A 24,250-nucleotide genomic window follows, 5' to 3' on the forward strand; every position below is an offset into this window, starting at 1 on the left:
GCCTGCCAGTTAGAAAGTCCTGGGAGAAATTGATGTAGAAATCTTGAGTCAAAAATCCATAGGGGGATGTCAACAAGTGGGAAGTGCTAAAGGAATTGATATAGTAGTTCTTGAGGCTGACTTTATTTTTCTTTCGTGAACCTCAGTTCCTTGCTCTTAAATTCTTCAAAGGATTGGACAAGGACCCCTATACTATCAAGGGCAATCTACTTAAAGTCAACTGGCTGTAGATGTCAATTTTATCTAAACAATCTCTCCACCTCAACATCTAGGCAAGAATTTGGCCAAATAACTGGATATCATGATCTAGACAAGTTGACACATAAAATTAACCATCACAGAATAATTGGAAGAAAAAAGTTTGAAGGTTGGGGACCTCAAGGATTATTTAGGGAATAATAGTTCTACTTATTATCTATATCTATATAACACCATGTACAGTGTTTATGCTACTTTATGAACCTTAAAACAATAAGGTTACATTTGCTTACATTTTTATTATATGGTTATTTGCGATTCAAAGTCCTTTCCCTATTTACTCTAATTTAGTGGAATTATAAGAAAATCTAAATATTAAAAGCTGTTTCCAACTTCTCCATTTCTGCTATGCACTAATTAGCCCTTATTTGGAAATAGGGCTTCAGCATCCCTTGTCCAAACTGGGCAAAGTAGAGTCCAATTAATTAGTATACATAAGGACTCAAAGCCTTTGTCAGGAGAAAGCCATTCCAATGTAAATCCAGAATCTTTCTGGATCTCAAAAGGAACTCTCCTTTTTCCTTCATTGCACAATATCTGGGTTTTAATTAAACCCTGAATAATATGAAAAGGCATCAATAGGCCGATATAACATTTTTAAAAGATTTTCTCCAACTATACTATCTATTTTGGACTGAGAGTATCCCCCAGGATTAGGCAGCACTATTTCCTTTTGGGCAGATAAAAATATTAGAGAATTTGAAGGTGATCCAGCACATGAATCCAGGTGACAAGGTCTTATTAGTTTTCTGACCCATAGGCCAGCATTTAGAGATACAAAAACACCCTTGAGTGATCAAGTTTAATGTTTTCTCTAGAAAACACTTTTAACCCAGTTTCTCCCTTGATTCTGAGGGACCATACCATTAAATCTTTCAGGAGGCAAAAGGGAGAGAAAATGTTCTACCTGTTGTTCTTGAGATAAGAAGCTAGAGCTGCTCATGCAGCCAAGGATGTTCCCTGGGGGTGCCATACTGCACACCCAGCCTGTGGAGAGCTTTGTTTGGCCTGCAGAGTGTTTTATTTTTTAATTCAAACTTTGTGTCTTTGAAAAGAATAGACCCTTACCAGGTTTTACATTTGAAGAGATTTTGTATTACTCTCCGTTATTTCAGTCTATGAATGTTACTTTGCAACAGGGTTTCTCAACAGTGGCACTATTGATATTTGGACTGGGTAATTCTTTGTGGTAGAGGGATATCTTGTGTATTGTAGGATATTTAGCAACATCCCTGGCTTCTGTTTACTAGTTGTTAGTGGCATTACCAAATGTCCCCAGAGAGACAAATTAACTCATGCCCTCTCTCCCCACATTGAGAAATACTGCTTTAGAGTAATATGGCCTCTGCTTCCTGGACTACGGTAATGATACATTAATTGAGAGTAAGGAGGACTCAGTTCTAACTGTAATTCTTTATGACTCATTTTCCTCATTTCACTGTCCTTCAGGTCTGCTATCTAGATCCTATAAACAATATTTGTAACAGAGCTTTGAAAATTTAAAAATATAATGTTGCCATTCATTCTCTCCTATGTCTTTAGGCAGTTACTGATACTGGAACACTGAAAGATGGCAGATCTATTCTGCAATCAATAATTTAAGTTTGAAGGCGTCACATTAGCCAAGCATGCAGAACTAAGGAGCAAGAAAAGTTACTCTTCCCATTAGGATGAATTTTCTTAGAGTTTTCTGTTGTATTGGTCTTCCCTGCTGAATGAAAAACTGGCATTCATTCTTACATTCATGCATTTATTCAACAAATATTTGTTAAGTTCTCATTATGTGCCAGATATTATGTTGGGCTTCATGCATATTTAAATGACTTGTCTTCGTAGTAAACATGTTAGATGTGGCCCTGCCTTCACAGAGATTATGGTCTAGTAGAGGAAACAGACAAAGAACCAATAAATCATGATGCATTTGGCAAGTGATATAATAGATAACCTTCTGGACCACCTAGCAGGGCCATGAGGCTCAGAGTTCAGGGTTACAGAAAGCTTACAAGGAAAATGAAACCAAAGCTGAGATCTAAATGATGAGTAGGAGGTTGCTAGGGAAAGGGAGAGTGAAAAATAGTTCAGGCAAAGGGAAGGACATGTGTGTAGTACTGGGGAAATCATGAAAGTCAGGGCCAAATTCCAGCCCTAGCCTATATCCACCCCCTTCCCACCTCCTTTTCTTCTTTTGCTTGTTTGCATGAAGGTGTTCAGTATGCTACCACTTAGCAAGAAACTGAAAGCAGCCAGGGCAGACATTGGATCTGAATTTCAAAAAAAAAAATCAAGCTACCCAGAAATGAAAAGGCCTGGCCATATTTAAACCAAAAATGGGAATAAGCATGGCAACTACTTGCCAGGGGAAAACTCTGCACAATGGTCGCTTGTACATGCACTTTGCTCAATGGTGGAGTGCATAAAAACTCAACACTTAGGCAGCACAGGTATCTCTCATCTCTGATATGAAGCTGGGCATGTGGAACCACCATCCAAGAACCCTGACCTGAGCAGTTGGCCTCCCTGGGGCATTGACCATGATTTGACCTCTTCCCAACTCCGTTGGCCCTTTGTGCTTTGTAAGCAATTAAGTTGTCATTGTTAAGAAATCTCTGTTGTGCCTGACCCTGTGTTCCTATGACAAGTGCAGCAACTTGTTCCAAAGGGAGGTATAGAGAGGAAAGATTCTTTGGTGCTTCTTTTCTTTGTTCTTGTGTCCCTCTTGATGTATCTGGAGTATCTTGGGCAGTACAGAACTCATGGCTCTTTGGACTAGATTTAAGGACCACCTCTTCCTTACCTGGGTAGAGCTGTGAAACCTAGGGTGTGCTGTCTCTGTCATTTAGGGGAAGACTAGCCATGAAAGGGATTTTGAGAATCCCCTCCATAAATGCCAGGGTGTTGGCTAGCTGGTTCCATGCTAAGATCAATGAGGTTGGGGCTTACACTGCTTGGTGTATACTCCATAGATATGCTGGCTCATGGCCTCTTCTCTGTTCTCATTCTGGAACCAGGAATATCTTGCTTTCAAGCCACTCAGGATGAGGTAGTGTGAGTATAGTGTGAGGGTCGTTATTATTCAGGAAATCATTAGAACTGAAGATGGGGACCAGAGGTTAAAACGAAAGTACCAGCTTTCATAGAAAAGGAGATTTGAGAAATGAAAGATAGATATTTACAGAAGCATGGAGATGATTTCCTCTCCTTGTTGTTTCAACTTTACGATGAAGGTACCTCTTCCTTCCTGTTCAACCTGGCTGACTGGAGGAGTCTTGTTTACCTTGTGTTAAACTCTGTCCACCAACCAACACTTCATCAGTTGGAGTAAAGAAGGAGGAAGCAGGGTATGGGGAGTGAGAAGCTGACAGTGTAGCTACTCCCACTCCACAGTCACAATCTGTTTGACTGGACTCTTCAAGGGGTCACATGAGCATATTTACTGAATTCAAATTAAGTCTTAGAGTAAGGAGGAGGAAGCCATGGTCATGTTGCAAAAACTAGGTGTTGGTGCGTGGATATTCCACCATGACTGAGGGGATTTAGCCTCTCACCAGACTCCCATTTCATGGTAGGATGTTGATAATTTTATCTGAAAGAGGCCCCTGAATGGAATGATACATGAGTTCTCCTCCTCACCCCAGGGCTTCCTCTGGTAGATGCAATGGAGAGGCTTTATAGTACTCCTCCTGCTTAGGGTAAGTAATCCTGTATTAGGAAGGTAGCTGCTGTGGTAACCAAGGAGCCAGACCAGAGGTAGTAGGCACCCACCTGCTAATCCAGCAAATCCTAAGACCTGCAAAATGGGTCAGCAGCCACTTTTTCCCCTAGAACAAGGAATCCCAAAGGACACAACAGATGGGCTCTCCAAGGGGGAACTTTGGGAGAATATAAACTAGAAGAGGGTGACAGGCTTGATAGGGACAATCTGCTCCTGCCCAATCCCCTCTTCCCACTCCCCAGATATAGGCAGTGGAAGAGGGGGAAGCCATTATGGTCCCCACAGCCATTTGGTATGTGGTAATTGACCTGGAATATGCCTTTCTCTCTAACCCATTCCAAGAAAAGGACAAGGATCAATTTGCTTTCATGTGGTAGGGCCTACCATATATCTTCACTGTACTGCTGCAGGGGTATTTAAACTTCTCCACTATCTGCCATCAATGGTTGGGGCAGGATTTGAATAAGCTACCCCTCTGGAAGAACTCCAAATGTCCCATTATATTGATGGCATAGTGCTGGTAGGACAGAGTAAAGAGCAAGTCACTCTGGGATTGCATGTATTACCAACTGGGCTGGCTAAACCATAATCCCAACAAGATACCAGGCCCAGCACGGTAGGTCATCTTCTTAGGCAATATATGGGCTGGAGCTCAGTGATGGATCCCTGACCTGGTAAGGGACAAATTACTGTCCCTAAAGTCATGTACCTCGAAAGAGTAGCTCAGCAATTGGTTGGGCTATTTGTATATTGTCACCAGCATATTCCTCATCTCAGTTTCCTCCTCACAACTCTATACTGAATGACATGAAATCATATCATTTTCACTGGTGAATGGAGGAGGCTTACAAGATGTAAAAGCAGCCACTTCATATATCATACCTTTAGGACTTTTAGAACCTGAATTTCTGTTCAAGCTACAGATTATTTCCACCTGGACCCATGCCAACTGGTTCCTCAGGCAGAAGGAGGAAGTAACAGAAATTCAAAGATCCCTGGGTTTTTGGATGAAGTAGATCCTAGACACAGCCCTGCACTAATTCCACTTCGAGAGGCAACTTCTGGTATGCTATTGGGCCTTGGTAGAAATGGAAAAGAGTATCAAGGGTTCCCAGGTCCTCCTGCTGCCAGAAATCCTCATCATATCCTGGGTTCTCAGTAATCAAAACACTCACCTAGGCAGTGCCCAACAACAGAGTATCATCAAATGGAAGGGGTGTATTCAGGATTGTGCTTCCTGGGGCTCCCAGGGTATGATATTCTTGCAAGAGTGGTTGACAGAGGCTCCCATCAACGAAGATCTTGTTGTAATACCAGATGAGGGCCTTTCCCTTCCTGCATTGGCATCTTGGGGACCCTGACTCAAGGATGTCCTACCAGATGCTCAGTGCTGATTCACTAATGGATCAGGCAAGCTGAAGCCATACAAAATCCACTGGGCAGTAGCCCCAGTTTCTTTGCCTTGAGAAAACTATATACTATCTCTCTCACAGGAAAGTGTCCAATGGGAACTGCTAGAGGTTCTCTTAACCCTGCAGCATTCAGGCCCAAGCATCCCATGTACCTGTTTCTAATTCATGGGCTGTCATTAACAGCTTATCAGTCTGGTCAGTTTCATTGAGGAACGTGAATGGAGATTTAAAGGTTCCCTGGTATGGGGAAGGGATATTTGGAAACAACTAGTGGTATGGAAACGTGCCATCTTTGTTATCCATGTTGAAGCCCATGGCCAGGGTCTATACCATGATGAACAACATTGGAATGACTATGTGATAAAAGAATGAAACTGAGATGAGGAATGTGCTGGTGACGATATACAAATAGCCCAATCAATTGCTCAGCTACTCTTTCGAGGTACATGACTTTAGGGACAGTTATTTGTCCCTTACCAGGTCAGGGATCCATCACTGATAAAAGAATGCACTGAGCTGCTTTTCACCCCTGACAAGACCAGAGATCCCCTGGGAGAGAGGCAGAGGATAAACCTTGCCCAGAGGATGCAATGTACTCACCCTTAATGACATTTGTGATTATATGAATAGCTGAATTTCCCATGGCTGCTTCTACTACTGGTGGTCCACCACCAAATTAGACACGGAAATTTCCACACTGTGAGATTATGGGTCTAGGAATACAAAGTACCTCTCTCATTAAGTGAGGCCCAGTCTGCCACTTACCAATGTGACAAATGTCAACTACAAGCTTTTGTAGTTGGAAATGGAAATGGAAGTTAGAGCTTTTCCCAAAGGGGCCACACTGGACCACTCATGGTAAGTGGACCACATTGGCCTTCTCCCACCATCCTAATATATATCCCCACCTTGGTCATAGTAAACACCAGTTGAGGCTGCAGCCTTGCCGTTCCAGTAAATACATGGGATACCTTGGAAAAGCAGCTCTGCCACCCCTTCTAGCATCTGGACAATTTCTCCTCTGAATAAAAATCCCACTTTACTACACAATCCACTCAATGATGGGCCCAGACTCACAAAATTAGATGGAGCATCCATGTTACTCACCACCACAGGCGGCCAGCATTGTGGAGAACTTTAATGACCATTTAAAAAAGGAGCTTTGGCATCTACACCCTAACAACTTTCTTACTGGAAGAACTGTCTGCTTTCCTCAGGCCCTCTGGAAGCTGAATTAGCAGTTTCCCAGAAGGGAAAAATGATCTTATCCTGCTTTCAGGTACAGGGACTAGATGATGTTGGGGAAGGAACCCAGGCTTTGCTGCATATCTGCTTTTATACCAATCAAGATGAGGACTGGTCCAAAAAGGAAAGCATGGACACAACACTTGGGATTCTTTTCAGTCATGGTCAGGGCATCATCCTGCTTTTTACCCTATTGCAGCCTCTAAATAATTTCCAGGATGGTGGGTTAGGGCCAACAGGCAGAGGGATGGGGTGATGAAAATAGGCCTAGAAGTGTTTAACACAGATGGGGTGACAATCCAGTGGGCTGGACCCATGGAGCCTAACGCACACATACTGGAGGTTAGCATGCAATGCCCACCCAAGTTTGGGCCACCTGGCCTCTTGGGAACAGTCATGGAATAACTTTGGTGAGTCCTGACAACTCTCATCTATCAAGAAGGGGTGAAAGGGTCCAGAAGATGTTGGTAAGTGGCTCAGATCAATGGGAAAGAGGTGAGGTTATAGCTTAAGCAAGGGACAGACTGGATGGCCTTAGAAGGAAAAGATAAGCTCCTGCAAACAGGCTGAGGAAAGTATCTCCCTTGGGAGGTGGCTGTATGACCACCTGGTCAGGACTAGTTATTGTTCCCTGCTCCAGTTTTCTACAGATTTGGCCCAGTGGCAACCTGGAAAGAAAACACCTTCATCCAATTGAGCCAGGCCATCACAGTAGCAGGGAACCTGACCAACTGCTAAATTTGCCATCCTACCTGTTATTCCCTTTTCCCTTTTCACCATTTCCAGATTGCTACCTAAGGAGCTGATTTCCTCTGTCTCATATTTGTACTAATGTCAGGAAATCCTTTATTTATGCCTGTGATAAAGGTCACAGTGCCGCTAATGGACCTGTTCTTCTTCCTCACACCCTTGGACTACCTGTTGGGATACAGCAACTCCCCATATAATGAAACTGGCCAATGGCTCAGTCATCTTTTCATTAGCATTCCCAAGATAACCAGTGACTCTCTAAACTCTCCAGGGTTTTATCTTCCTTTTTGTGGAAGAAACAAAACTTGCACTGGTTGGACCACTCCCTACATAGGTTGTATTGGACAATGGTGGGATAATTTACCCTCAGGTTCTGGCTGTTCCCTTGAAAATTCATGCCCAATCTGAGACTTCTCATTGGACTACTCCTTTCGGTTTATTAATTTGTGCAAAATATGTTTTCCTGGGTGGGTGGGTTGGGGGGTAGGGAATTTATGATTCTGGATTTGCCTCTTTCAGCAGATCATTATTGCCCTGGCTGGAAGTAAGTGCCAATGAATACATGACATACAATCTGTCAGTTGCCTTGGCTGACATTGCTGAGTGCAAAACTGGAACCCTTTAAGCTCAGCAAAATATGTTTAGGCTCTCCAGCCAAAGTAGTGCTTGATAATCACATTGCCTTAAAGGACTTCCTCCTAGCCCAGCAAGTGGTACATGTGCTACTGCTAACACCTCCTGCTATATAAGGGCTAATACCTCAGGGGAGGTGGAATGGGGGTGATTAAAATCCAGTGGCAAGTCCATTAGCTGCAAAGTATACAGATTTTATAAGGGACTTCTTTAGCTGCCTCCCAGGGGATTGGGGGATATGGATGTGATCATTACTCCTGACACGCCTGATGACCCTACTTGGAATAATAGTACGCACAGGAATCATAAAAGCCCTCCTAATGTGCTATACCCACTTGTGTTCATAAACATTTACTGTTAACATTGTTGAGAGCCACAGGTTGGTAGTCCTGACCCATCTCCACTTTTGTGACCAAGGTGGGAGTGCCAATGCTAAGGAGCAGGCTAGGCCTGGCTGACAGACCCAGTGGTGGACTGCTGGGGAAGTCACAGACAAGGTCAGTGTCCATCTCTCAACTCTTACCCCCTTCCCCAACCTTTACACCCTCTTTTACTTGCTTGAGCACAGGTGTTCAATGGGTTTCCATTTCACAAGAAACCATAAGCATCTGGGAGGGTAGCGGGGACATTAGTTATAACTGTGAAAAAACGAGCTACCCAGAAATGGACCAGTCTAACTGTACCTTGAACTCAAATCTGAAAACGGCTTGCCTGGATGGAAACTCTGCAAAAGTTTACTTAATGCATGCTTTCTGCATAGTGGCAGCACAGGTATTCCTCATCTCCAAGGTGAAGCAGGCTATGTGAAGCTGCCATCCATGACCCTGAATGGAGTAATAAAGTGGTCATTTGCTGAAGACCTCTGTAGTACCTCAGACTGGGTTTACACAATGCACCATGCATCAGCTTGCTCTGCAGTGAGGAAATATGGCATTTCAACCTGAGAGAAGATGAGTATGTCAGGAGCAGAAAGTGCAGGGAGGAAAGCAGTGAGCAATGCTGGAGAGGGAGTAGAAGTCTGCTCATGATTCATCTTATAAGCCATGTTAAAGGGTTTGATTTGACCTATGATGATGAAACCCATTGAAGGCTTTAGAGAGGTGTTTTAGTTGGTAAGCTGCTGGAATGTGATATACTAAAATGTAATGGCTTTTTAAAAAGCAATTTAATAAGTTACAAGTTTACAGTTCTAAGGAAGGGAAAGTGTTCAAATTAAGACACCAACAAGAGGTTACCTTCACACGAGAAAGGCTGATAGGTCTGGAACACCTATGTCAGCTGGGAAGTCACGTGGCTGCATCTTGCTCCTGGGTTCCATTGCTTTCGTTGTCTGTTCCCGTGGGGGATCCTCACTTTGCTTCTCTGGGGCTGGCTTTCATCTCTTGGCTTCCCTTGGCTCTCTCCAAGTTCTGACCTGCTGTGCTCCAAGAATTTCCAGACATTCATGTCTTTGCTCTCTGAAGCAATTGTTCTCCAAGTGTCTCTAACTGCTCTCTCTGTTGGCTCTGAGGCTTCTGTCATTTCTGAGGTTTCTCCAAAATGTTTCCTCTTGTAAAGACTCTAGTAAACTAATCAAAACCTACCTAGAATGGGTGGAGTCACAGCTCCATCTAATCGAAAGGTCATACCCACAATTGGGTGTGTCACATCTCTGGGGAGATAATCTAATTAAAAATTTCCAATCTGAGACTGAGAATTAGAGCTCTGAAGCTATGAAATTCACTATATAGGAACTGTTGAAAAAGGGATCTTACTTTGAGTAGAGATATGAATGAAGCTTATCTGGATAGGACTAAGGTAAATCAGAATACTGGGTAAAGGATGATATCATCCATATTTTAAAACTTCAACTTCTGTCTGAGACGAAAGGGAGAGATGTTTATTTGGTGCAAAACTTACATTTTGGGTAGTGCGTGCCCTAATTTAACTTGTATAGTCACTTTAGTTGAATACCATAAGCACGTGGAAACTTGAATAGGGCCTGAGATTTTGTTGGTTTGTCCAGGTTAGTGTGATGCCTCAATAAATCCCAGAGTAATTTAGGCAGTGAATAAAGAAATATTTGCAAAGTCCCCTTGGGGCACTGGGGAGAAAGGAGGAAATATTCAACTTCCCTATTTGGAGAATTTCTGATATTCTCGAAAGCAGTGGAGACTGCTTAATACCAAATAAATAAGACAAGCCCTTGATCTTGGGGTTTGCCTCTATGAAATTTATTTCTGCAAAGGATAGTCTAAACCTACTTAAAATTAGGCCTAAGAGTCACCCCTAGAGAACCTCTTTTGTTGCTTGGATATGGCCTCTCTAAGCCGATGCAGCAAGGGCACTCACTGCCCTCCCCCTCTATGTGGGTCAGGACACCAAGGGGTGTAACTCTCCCTGGCAATGTGGACAGAAATCCCCGGATGAGCTAGGACCTGGCATCAGGCAGTTGAGAAAGCCTTCTTGACTAAAAGAGGGGAGAAAAAAATGAAGCAAAATAAGATTTCAGTGGCTGAGAGATTTTAAGCAGAGTCAAGAGGTTATCCTTACGAATTATAGAAATATCCCTTTTTAATTTATGGTGTATTGGAATGGCTAGAGGAAAGTACTTGAAACTGTTGAGCTGTGTCCCAATAGCCTTGATTCTTTAAGATGACTGTATAATGATACAACTTTTACAACGTGACTGCATGATTGTGAAAACCTTGTGTCTGATGCTCCTTTTATCTATGGTATGGATTGATGAGTAAAAACATGGATAAAAAATAAACAAATAATAGAAAGGACAAAGGTTAAAATTAATTGGGTAGATGGAAATACTAGTGTTCAATGAGAGGGAGGGGTAAGGAGTATGGTATGTATGAGTTTTTTATTTTTATTTCCTTTTCTGGAGTGATGCAAATGTTCTAAAAAATGATCACGGTTGATGAATACACAACTATGTGATGATATTGTGAGCCATTGATTGTACATCATGTATAGATTGTTTGTATGTCAAGATTTATCGATAAAAATATTTAAAAAATAATTAATTTTTTTTAAAAGTTTCCAATCTGCAGTATTGAATCAGAATTAAAAGAAGTGGCTGTTCCCACAAGATTGGATCAGGTTAAAACACAGCTTTTCCAGGGTACAGAATACTTTCAAACTGGCACAGGAGGCAAGTGGTATAGAAATATTCTAGATATAGTCTGAATGTTCCTGTAGAATGGTAGAGGTCAAGGGGCTCTTGCAGAGTGCTGGGCAGAGTTAAGTGCTAACAAGCATCACCTCGTGTTGCCTTGCAACATCCCCACGGGATAGGAACTATTATTCTCAGGACATCAAGGCTCATAAGAATCTGCTCAAGGATACAAAACTGGTAACAATAGAGTCAGGATTCAAATCTAGCATAGCCCATTTTACCCTCTAGACCACACGGGAAACCATTATTAATTCACTTAAGTGAACTGACTTAAGCATTCTGGGGTTGAGTCATAGATCTTCCAGTTACTAAGGATGGTTTTGGAAGAATCATTGAATCACTTAAGCTCTTTGAATCTCCATTTCTTCAGCCAAACTCTGGGTGTTGGAGTGCTTCCTTGGGCAGGCTGGTACAATGATTAAAATACTACAAACATTAATAATTATGAAAGCAAACATTTACTGAATGCCTAGTATATTCCATGCTGTGTTGCAAGTACTTTACATATTTTAACTAATTTCATCCTTAAAGGGTACTCGAGGTACATTCAGTTATTGTTCCCTGCTATAGATGAGGAAACCAAGGAACAGGTAGATTAAATTCCACACGAAAGGATGTGAACCTGAATGAGCATTTCTGGAGGCTGTGCTGTGTCATGCTGCCTCTCCTGGGAGATGAGATCTTAGAACGTGCCTGACACACCAACAGCCTAGAGTCTGGAATGTTGTAGGTACTCGGTTCTGGCTGACAAGTTTATTCAACAGAGGTTCATCAGGTTTTCAAGAAGTCTAACCACTGTATTAGATGAACAAGACAGACGTGGCCCATGTCAGCATGCTTTTCTTGGATTTCTGGAAAGCCATTTCTAGTTATGTACATATTTTTTCTATTCCAAGGCAGTTCCAACAGGCATCTCCTACCCATGAGAAGTTGTGAAATGCCAGTGATTTATGGGAAAGGCTTCACAGGAGGACAAAGAAACTAGATGCCTAGATGCTGAATGCTGAGCTGCTTCTGCTGATGTAATTATCCTGGGTGTCAACCAAAAGACCATACAGGGGCCCTTGGAGGGGTTACTGCAAGCCTTCCTTCCATCTTTGTGGATCTATTTGCAGGTAAGGAGCAAAAATTTCAGCATCTAGACAAAAGAAAATAATGAGCTGGTTCTGTGGAGTTAGAAAAATCTGTCTACCAGACACTTGGTGACCAGGGAATCAGGACCACTGATACATGGTATTTTTTATTCCAAAGGATATTAGAGGGCTGAGCTAACCCACAATGTCACAGGCAGGGAACCTTAGTGGTAGAGACATTAAGAGGTAATGTAGAAGGGTAAACTGTAGCTTTGGATGAGGCTCTTTTCCTTCTGTACCCCAGTTCCTCCATCTATAAAATGGGGAGATGTGAAGTGATCTTCCAATTTCCTTCAAACTTCAATATGCTATGAATCTGAGTCTTCAAATTACACAGTTACCTTTTTGCTCACTAACATTTTTACCACTAGTGACATTTAATACACTCATAGTGATATGCAACTACCAGTATATGTAGTTCTAGAACATTTTCAACACCCCAAAGGAAATCTCACACCCATTAAACAATCGCTCCCTCCATACCCTCTCCCCTAGTCCCCGAAAACCACCAGTCTACTTTCTATGGATTTATCTAATGTGGATATAAATGCAGTCATACAGTATGTGACTTTATGTGTCTGGCTTCTTTCACTTAGCATAATGTTTTCAAAGTTCATCTACATTATATCATGAGTCAGTACGTCATTCTTTTTTATGAACAAATGCAACATATGTGTATTGATAATACAACATTCTTTTCTCCTTTCATCACTTGATGGGCTTTGGGTTGGGTTGTTTTCATCTTTTGGCTATTATGAATAATGTTGCTGTGAACATTTGTGTGTAAGTTTTTGTTTGAACACCTGTTTTTAATTATTTTGGGTATATACCTAGAAGTGGAATTGCTATAATTCTATGTAATTTTATGTTTAACTTTCCGAGATGCTGCCAAACTGTTTTGCACCAAGTTGCACCGTTTTACATTTCCCCCCACAATGTGGGGGGGTTCCAGTTTCTTCACGTCCCCACCAACCTTGTTATTTTCTTTTTTTAAAATCTGTGTTATTATAGCCACCCTAGAGTGTGTGAAGTAGTATCTTCTTGTAGTTTTGATTTGCATTTCCTTAATGAGCATCTTTTTATGTGTTTATTGGTCATTTGTGTATCTTAAGTAGAAATGTCTGTTTACGTTCCTTGCCCATTTTTAATGGGATTGTTTGTCTTTCTGTTATTAAGGTTTTTAAAAATAAATTATTTGTTTTTCAGTTGTGATAAAATACATGTAACATATAAATCATTTTAGCCATTTTAAGTGGCCTATTCTGTGACACTAAGTGCACTGACAGTACTGTGTATCTGCCACCACTGTCTATTTCCCAGCTATTTTCATCAACCCAAACCCAAAACATACTCATTTAGCAATAACTCCCCATCTCCACTTCCCTATCCCTGGTAACTACTATGCTGCCTTCTGAAATTATGAATCTTCCTATTCTAAGATTTCCATATAAGAAAAATTATACAATATTTATCTTTTTGTATCTGGCTAATTTCACTCAACATGATATCTTCAAGTTTCATCCATATTGCAGTATCAAAATATTTTCTCCTATTTTGTAGGTTGTATAGGCTGTCTTTTCAGTTCTTGGTAATATCATTTGATACCCCCAAATTTTTAATTCTGATAAGTCCATTTTATCTATTTTTTCTTTTGTTGCTTGTGCTTTGGTGGAAAATCTAAAAATCTATTGCCTATTACAAGATCATGAAAATATTTCCCTATGTTTCCTTGAAAGAGTTTTATAGTATTAGGTCTGATATTTAAGTCTTTGATCCACTTTGAGTGAATTTTTATGTATGGTGAGAAGTAGAGGCACACATTCATTTTTTTTTTGCATGTGGATTTCCAGTTATCCCAGCACCATTTGTCAAATAGACTAATTCCCTATTGAATGGATTTGTGGAAAAATAATACTTTGATTAGGAGTAAGAAGCGTTAATTAATTGTTTATTTTTGTTGATGATGTAGAGGTAGCCAGCTATTAGAATTTTCATTCAGTTGAGTTGGACTTGAGATGGTAGAACCTGAGCCCAGAATCCTCTAGAGATGTTTATTACTATTCCCAAAGATAAGTCTTATATTTGTTTTCACCAGGTATAAGTGATCCTTTTTGTAAACATGGTCATTTTTTTTTTGTCTGATGGTCATTTTAAACTCACTTAGAAACAAGTGTATTAAATTTACCAAATATTAAATATTAAAAATAACAATCTGTGTAATAGGATAACCAATAATTTTTATTTTCTTTTAACCTGATTCCATCAGCATAGTAGCTGACATTTGCTTAGCATTTACTCTGAATCAGCTCCTATGCTTTATGTGGATGAATTTATTTAATCCCCACAACAAGCCCACAAGGTAGAAACTATTATTATCCCCATCTTATGAGGAGGAGAGTGAACTTAAAACTAAATGAGGTTATATAATAGGTTCAAAGTGATGCAGAAACAGGTGCCCTTGGGATTTGAATCTAGAATGTCTGTTCAGAGTTCAAATTCTTAACCATGCTAAGTTCCTGATGCTTTCAAGTTTCTACTGGGGAGAAAAAGAGTAACTTTATGTGAAAAGAAATGTAAGATTTTAAAAAGTAATACCTGGGTGTTTTTGTCATTATTTTTCTGTTATTTCTGATAAAATTTAGATTGTCTTTGGTTTTGGTTTCATGAACATCATAAATTGCTATTTAAAAACAATATTTTAAAGTCAGCTTATCTTTAGCAATATTTAAATTTATTTATTAAAACCAGTCTCTCTCAGGTACATCTGATGAGAAACTATATTTGACATGAATCATAGACAAATAAGAAAAAGAATGCAATTCCGAAGCATATGTTCAATGTAATTTATGAAAAATAACCATCAATTTTCCTTGGAAAATAGGCACTTAATATCAACATTCAATAATCATTTTTGTTTTAATATCATGAGTGTAGACCTGCCAGCTTTGAAATTACCTGGCATACTTGATTAATGGTGTAGCATAAGAAACACAACCTAAGAAATCACTTGTGTCTAATTTGGGAAAATATTCAGAAGATTCACTCCTGAAACAATAGGTAATAACGATACTTGAAAAATCAGCTGACAATGTCATGTGTTGTAAAATGTAAACTATAAACTATAATCTGAAAAGGGAATTGTCAGTTCTAAAGGTCCCCCAGACTTAAGTGATCTCAATAATGCCTTGAAAATCACTCTTGAGGCAATGACTAAAACTGTTTCTATTGTTGACCTGGGCAGATGTTATACTGTAAGCTTCAGCCAACATGCAATGTTTTACTATGAAATGTGAAGTATGAGGACCTCTAAGTTGTATGCAAAAACAAAAAACAACTAACAAAACAAAAACCAGTCTGAGTTCAAAGATGAGTTCTAATTCTCATGATACAAATGTAAGGAAGGTTACTGAAAGACCTAGGCTTCTACTTGAGCGTCAAATTATCAGTCCTCCATTTTACCATTAAGTTTGAAAACATCATGGCACCCCATGCTTAAAAATCCTCTAACATCTTCCCATTGCGCCTAGAATAAAATGCTTACTCTGGCTTAAAGGCCTCACCTGGACTTGCCTTTGCTTCCCTTAGCAACCTTATCAGAGACTCTTTCCCCCATCCAGTCATCCACTCTCCCACTTGGTCATGCCAACATTGGTTCTGCTTCAGAGCCTTCACGTTTGCTCTTCCCTGTGTCTAAATACTGTTTCCACAAGTCTTTCAAATTTGGCTTCTACTCATTCAAATATAGCCTTTTCAGAAAAGCCTTCCCAGAACAATCTGACTAATATAGCATTCTTTACCCGCTGCCCACCCACTACTACATTTCCACATGTTATGTTCTTTATAGCATATGTCACCATCTGAAATTATCTTGTGTCATTGAAAGCATGCTTTTTCATTGTCTGTCCCCTCCACCACACTACAATGGGCGCTCCATAACATCAGAGACCTTAACTGTTTTCAGTGCTGCGCTATTGAAATAAAAAAACATGACTAAAATTCAATATTCTTCCCCCTTAACCATAAAGACCTAAGTTAGCCACTCTCTCTCTCTCTTTTTAAAAAAGCTCTACCTAATGAATTAAAAATAGGCAAAGCACTTACATGAGACCTTGAACACAAAATCAGAAACCACCCTAGTGTCCATGTGCTTAATTCTTTATTCTTGGCTTTTAAATTCCATTAACAAATAACTTAGGCAATAAGTAGGATGATATTGAGCTTGCTTAATTAGCAACATGGAAAGAAAAAAAAATGGGCAAGTAATCTTCTCACATGCTCCAGACCTCAGTATCAAGGCAGTCAATTTAGAGACGCTTACATTTGAATTTGTCTGACTTGAGCAAATGTTTTACAAAGAATAAGCCAATGGCCTACAACACTTTGCCCTATAGTAGCAATAGAATTGGCTAAACTGAATGCCTTTTCTTCCTATAGTTGCACTGCTCTTTGGCTACCTCAAATTGCACCACATTACTTGTTGCAAAGCCCAATTTTGTTCTGGTGTTCTTCACTCTGGAATGGAAACCTTCAAATTGCCAATCAAATGGAAGTCTAATTTTGTAGGTCAGTTAGGCTAATCATATTCTTCTCACCAATGGTTGGTCTAAGGGTTGGCATATGATTCAGATTGTGGCTAAGGGGACATGAAAAGAAATGTTTTGGAGACATCTTGGAAAAAAGTTCCTCACTTAACAACAACAACAATAAAGACAGTAAAACATAGGGTCCTTTCTACTGGACATAGTATGTCTAATTGTGATGCCCAGAATGACTGCCATTGTCTTTAGACAAAACTGACATTCCAAGGGTAGCAAGGCAGGAAGATGGAGACAATCTGGATTCTCCAGGCTATAGTTCAGCCAGTGCATTAATCAGCTCAGCGTTTTCCCTGCCTCAAGATTTCTTGTCTGAAAAAAACTGGATTTCTACTATAACTGCTTAACTGGGCTCCCTGCTTCTGACCTTTGCCTCTTATTGCTTTGCTGCTAAAAAGCACATTTTACAACTCTGCCTCACTCAGGCACAAGTCCAAGTCGTTGCAGTGGCCTACAAGACCCTCACATCTGGCCTGCCATAATCTCTATCTCTCACAACTCTGCCCTTTGCTCACTCAACTTCAGTCACATTGGCCTCATGTTTAGTCCTTGAACATACTATGTAAGTTCTTGCCTCGAGGTGTTGGCATTGGTTGTTCACTCTGGTTGGAATTCTCCACCCCAGATATCCATATGACTTGATTACTTACATTTTTTGGATCATTGCTTGAATGCCATCTTTTGCATGAAGTCTTCCCTGACCATGCAATCTGAAAGTGAACACCCCACTCTGTATGCTTATTGCTTTATTTTCTTCCATTACACTCACACCCTTACATTCCATATATTCTTTATTTTTTGAAATTTATTGCCTATATTCTCCAGTACTGAATATTCAGTGCATGGAATGCCTTTCTCATAGTTGGTGCTTAGTAGATACTGGCGGAACAAAGGAAGGGATAACAATTGTTTTACTCTTCCAGACATTTTGAGATGAGTTTTCTGGTGCAGCTGAAAGCATCCCGAGTGGATTTTCCTTGAGCTGCCTTGTGGCCAGTGACATGCATTTTCAAAACAGCTAGCCATATTTCAAGTTTATAGTTGGTGACTCTAGAATAGAGGCCCCCCCACCCCCCACTCTAACCATATCACTCTATATTGAGCAGTAGAGAAATTGCTGGAGTAGGATTTAAAAGTTTGTTTTCTAGTCTGTTTGAGACCATGAGAAATTTTAAATTTATCTCTATGAGTTATCTATTATTTATAGTATCTATATTATCTCATATCTGTAATGTGAGATTATAAGACCTACTTTAGTTATCTCCCAAGGGCATTGTAAGAATTAAATGATCCATGTGTGTTAAAAGTAGGAAGGTGCTGTTCATATCTGTAATAGTTTATTTTGAATGAATTACTTTACAGTCTCAAAAATATTCATGATTTTTGCTGTTATAGGTTGAATTGTATTTCTCCAAAACATGCATTGAAGTCCTAATCCCTGTTACCTCAGAATGTGACCTTATTTGGAAATAGGGTCATTGCAGATGAAATTAGCTAAGATGAAATCAGACTGGAGTAGGGTAGACCCTAATGCGATATGACTGATGTCCTCATAAGATGAGGGAGAGAGACACAGACACATAGGGCAGAAGGTCCTGTGAAGACAGAGGCAGAGTCTGTGGTGCATCTCTAAACCAAGGAATGCCAGGGATTGCCTGCAAACACCAGAAACCAGAAGAAGCAAGGAAGGTTTCAGAGACAGCATGGCCCTGCCAAGATGTTAGTTTTGGACTTCAAATCTGAAGAACTGTGAGACAAAAATATTTTTGTTATTTAAGCCACCTACTTTGCAGTACTTTGTTACAGCAGCCCTAGGACGCTAGTACAGTTGAATGAATAATAATACTAATTTTTTAACCAAATATTAATTACTGAAGACCATAGTCATCCCATAAATCTTCAATGAGCCCCTATTTGGTGCCAGGCTACATTTCAGAAGAGCTTTTTCACAATGGTTAGGAGCACAAATGCTGAGGTCTGACAGGTGTGTGACTGGGGTAAGGTGCAAAACTTCCTAAGTCTCAGTTTCCTTCACTGCAAAATGAGGTTACGTTAACATCAACCTCTCATCATTGTGGCAAAGATGAAATGAGGTAATATATCAATAGCTTAATTTTTGCAGAATCTGGCCCAGTAAAGCCTGGTTAGATAAAATTATCATATTGTAATCTACCATGGCCAGCTACTATCCAGTGCTGTTAGAGATCTCGTTAGCAAAGACTCTCTATTACCTTTCAAAGTAACCCAGAGAAGCCAAGAAATTTTCCCCAGAAAATAGTTGAATCGGGAAGAAAATTGGAGTCTGTGTACCCAAACAACTACCTAATTTCTCCTCCTTCTTCATTTCCAGCATGGTGTCAGTTACTCTAGGGAGCATTCCTACCCCACTAGAGGTTGGGTCCTTTACTCTTTTTTCTAGCACTTCCCACACTCACAACAAATTGTGATTGATAACCACCTACCGCTCAGGAGTGTGAGAACTACTTAAGCGGGGGAAGCCACAATGTCTTGTTCATCACTGTAGGCTCATTATCCAGGTCAGTGTAGGGCACATAGATGTGCTCCACAAATATTTGTTGATTAAATCAATTTAAAATGATTGTAATTAGAAAAGGGTTGAAATGAATAGATAGAGAGATGTTTGTCCTTCTTGGCTTGGTAATTTCTAAATTAACCTATGCTTTCAAAGAGAACAGGAGGTATGATCTTATAGCTGTAGAGAGAACCTGCCTCCCTTCCCCCACCCTGCAAACCCTCTGTGAGTCCACTTCTCCTCTGGTCTCCTTTAGCATACAGCAAGCCCGCAGCTATCTCATATCCAGACGTCCTCCATCACAGCTAAGAAAAATGCTCTCATCTCATGTCAACTTGTTTATAATCAGACCAATTTTGCTTCTATCAGGTTGAAACCCCATACAAAGTAAAGCTGCCTAAGAAATACTTTCGCAGACTACTGGATGCTGAGAAGAGATTTCAGGCCTCTTTATGACATACATAGAGGAGAGGTTTTTGTAACCTTCAACTCTAGAGCAGAGAATTGGGCTGCATGGCAACCTTGCATTTGTCAGCATTCTGATTTCCTCTACAAGCACTCAAAATATTTTCCCATCTTCCATCCTCTCTGCTCTCACAATAGCCCTTTGAAATAAAGAAAGAAAGAATAGAATTTCTCAGCATGTTTCTCAGATCACCTGTGTTAGAATCATTTGGAATGTTTTGATATATATAAATTCCAGACCTGCTGCATCAGAATCTCTAGGGATAGGACCTAGGAATGTGCATTTTAACACCCTCCCCAAGTGAGTCATATGCACAGTAAGATTAAATCATTTAATGACCTGTCTAAAGTCACTAACTGGGCAGCTTAACCAAGCTTAAAGTTAGAGATAACCAGGCTTCAAATCAGTGCGTCGTTAATAACCACATGTTGATGACTCAGGATTGTTGACCCAGAAAACTTCTGTCTAAAAAGACAGGATCTCTTCTTCCTGAAATGGGGATTCTTATCACAGAGAACTATACCCTGTATCTCGGAATGGGAACTGAGACCAATGGTTTTAAAATATCTTTGAGGCTAAGCTATGTGGGGTGAATTTACTATCATCCTGTGCCATTTATGTTGCATAAACATCTAAGAAAGTTTACTTGTCAATCACTGACTTTTTACTGTGAAACAAGGACAGGGTCACAACAGACAGTATTTTTCTTTTTTTGGTGAATAATGGTTGTAATCACACAAGGGACACTGGAAAAATCATGTCTACTATTCCTCAATTTCTTTAATATCAGTGCAAAGATGAGACATTCTTCCAAATGTCTTAGGTAGAGGACTCCTCTTTGCTGGGAAACCATTCATAATCATCGGTTTTACTTTAGAATGTATCGAATGTTCTTCGTACCAGCAGCCAAACTGATGTTTTTCTGTCATTAGAAAACTGAATCAATAGACTGCCTCATCCTTTCCTCTACATGGGTGATCTCTTCAGAGGGAGGGGAAGGAAAAAAGGTTATGCCTATGTAGTGAAACAGAATAAATACCACAGTTGTTTTCCATGAATAAGATGAAATGACCTTATTGGTAGACGTCAAAGGACTACTGAATGAGGGACAAACATACGTCCCTAGAAATGAAGCAATAGGAAGAAAATGGCTATATGCAATAGCTGGGAAAAAACAGAAATCTCATCAGAAAATTCTGATTTCTTCTTATGCACAAACTTATGCACCAAATCTCAAGAAATTGTCTGATGCCCAGAATGGGCAATTTCTAGCACAGAAAATATTCCTATGATGAAAATGTATTATTTCATGAGATGAAATAATATATTATGTGTGAAATGTTCATACTAGGAAAATCAAATATAAGATTTGCACATGTTGAATCAGAACCTTCCAAGGTGTAAGTGTCTTCCAAAAATTAAGCTAAGTGAAAAGGGCTTAGATAGCATCCCAACCATTAGAAAAACAGGGAAAGTTTCAGGCCATCAACATGTTGCTTAATCTGCATGATTTATGTGATCCCATACAGTCCAATCGTTTCCAATAGTACCTGCATACTGTTGCCTCTGTAACTTCTATCTCCATCTCAAAATCTCTCTTTGAAGAGTCAAAGTCATATGCACTTCCTTATTAGCTTCCACACCAGGGTATCTGCTACAGCTTTTTCATACTTAAATCTGTCCAAAATAAAGCTTCTGATTTTCCTTCCCAAATATATCTCCTTTCCTGGTTGCTCAGTCTCAATAACTATACCTGACATCAATCAACCACTCAGTTGTTCAAGGCCAAAACCTGGAAGTGTTCTTAATTCCTTAGCTTCCTTCATCCCTAAAATCCAGTTCATTACCTCCAAAATAGATCTTAAAATTTTTCTGAGTGCTAAGTTGTTTAAAACCACTGTCAATATTCTTACAACCGTTCTTCTAGATAGGTTTTATTATCCTAATGAATGTATCACTTAGACCAGTATTTAGATCACAATAAATGCTTCAAAAGTGTTACCTGCTGTATTATAGTATAAAGTCAGGGTTGGGACTAGGTGAAGTGCCAAAAATATTAGTAATCAAGATAATATTTTAATGCAATATTTTAAAAACTAATAGAAAACAGGGCAGGCCACGGTGGCTCAGCAGGCAGAGTTCTGGCCTGCCATGCTAGAGACCCGGGTTCAATTCCTGGTGCCTGCCCATGCCAAAAAAAAGAAAAAATTTAAAAACTAACAGAAAATAATCAACATCACCACAAAAAAAACAGAACATGTTCAATAATTATGATTAGTATGGTTATATCATTGGGATATATGTAATTAAAGGTAAAATTCCTTGGTCAAGGTTTTTGTGGGCATATTTTAAGACTTTTTAATTTAAACTATCAATTGTCCCTTAGAAGTAATTACAAATGACTTATGTACTCACTAGCAATCAGTACCGTATAAGATTGCCCATTTTCCAAATTCTCCAATTTGAAATTAATACATATAATATATTATAGAAAAAATAAAACTGTATATATAATTTTTTTATTCATCTAAACCTTACAACTATCCTAATGAGTACCAAATTTTTATCCCAATTTTCCAATGAGGAAAATGAAGCACAGAGAGATTAAATGTCTCGGCCAAGGTTGGCAGAACTGAGACAAAAAAGATACCAGCAGTAACAAGTAAAATGAAAGCGAAAGTGGAGTAACTTTATTGACTCCTATCAGCGTAGAAGACCAACTTTGGTAGATCACAGTCATTTAAAAAAGTGAACCTGCATTTTCACTAGTAGCAAGTGAGTGTCCTCCATTAATCCACTCAACAAGTGTTCAACCACCACTGAAGCAGTATTAATGCAGGTTTCAATAACGTCCAAGAAATGCTGGTGGGGAACCTAGATCTGAGTGACAGTGTGCTAGCCTCCAATCTGATTGCCCTCTTAAAAGACATTTCTCCCTTGATTCAACATTGCGAAGTAGATTTTCCAACAAAAGTCTGCATTGGCTGTCATTCTGACTCTGACTCCATGACCCAATTAACAATTAGTGTAAACAGGCTACTTATTTACCATGCTCTATAAACATTTAAACTAGTTGTTTTCAGTTTCCCTGTACCAGTGAAGGTCATCTAAGGGCCTATATGAAAAATGCAGATTCCAGGGCCTCATCCCTAACCTACTAAATCAGATATCATCTTTAAAACAACGGTTAAAAGGCAGAACTTTGGAGTCCAACGATCAAGGTTTGAAACCTCACTCAACCATTTGTTAGCTGTAGGGTCTTTGGCAAGGAATTTTATCTTTTCTTAAAAACTTTAATATTCTCATAGGTAAAGTAGAAATAAAAATGGCTACCTCTCAAGGTTTTGATAAGGATTAAATTAGAATGAAGTCCTAATAATGATGATATATATATATAATAGCTTACTGAATAGTGTCAAGCACTACAGCAAATGCTGTACCTACATCATCTTATTAACTTGTCTAAAGAACTCCCCTACAGTAAGTTCTCAACTGATAAACATCATACTTAGAGTGGATGCTCAGAATCCTCCTAAGTGGTGGGAACCAGTCAGGAAGACAAGATTTAAGTCCAGAGTCTGAGAGTAATGTTTAAAATAAAACAAGCCATCTAGTCAGTTGGATCTCAAATGCCATTCAGTGCCCTACATCAGAGTCATTGGGGTGAGCTCCTTAAAAGATATTTTATCAACCTGGTCCTTCAGATGCTAAATCAGTACTTCTTGGGGAAGATGGAGTCTATTGTTTAAAAAGCACCTCAGGCAATTTTGATGCAAAACCAAGATTTAAAACAACTGATTAAGTTGAGCTTTAGTTTTTTGAAGACCTATGAGGTTAGAGACAGGTCATTTTTTCCCCTTCCCCTTTTTTATCCTTAATATATAGCACAGTGCTGCCATATAGAAGGTCCTCAAAAATACTTGTTGATTAGGTGAACATAAAATGGGCCCAATAATACCTCCTGTGCCTACCTCATAGGAGTTTTAAGAAAATTGTTTGTAAGGCTCTGCTCACTGTATCCAAAAGTTAGAGGATGTCATAGAAAGTGTAATTTTAGAGATTTATTTATTTATTAATTTACTTTAGCTGCCTTCCTTAACTCTTTACACATCATTAATTTGGTTTTTGGGTACCCACCACTAGATTAAGTCTCTAAAAACGAATTACGGTAAGGTTGCAAATAAAATGCTTCTTTCAAGTGACTCAAAATAATTTTTACTCAAATTATTTTTTTTACTCAAGCCAATATGACTCCAAGGTCCACATATGTTTCTGAATGTTCGTTTCCATATTAAAGTTCAACCCTGTAAACTGTTCACTGCATCAGTCATTAAAATTAGTTTTAGA

The sequence above is a fragment of the Tamandua tetradactyla genome, chromosome 20, assembly GCF_023851605.1.
Source record: "Tamandua tetradactyla isolate mTamTet1 chromosome 20, mTamTet1.pri, whole genome shotgun sequence".
Classification (NCBI taxonomy): Eukaryota; Metazoa; Chordata; class Mammalia; order Pilosa; family Myrmecophagidae; genus Tamandua; species Tamandua tetradactyla.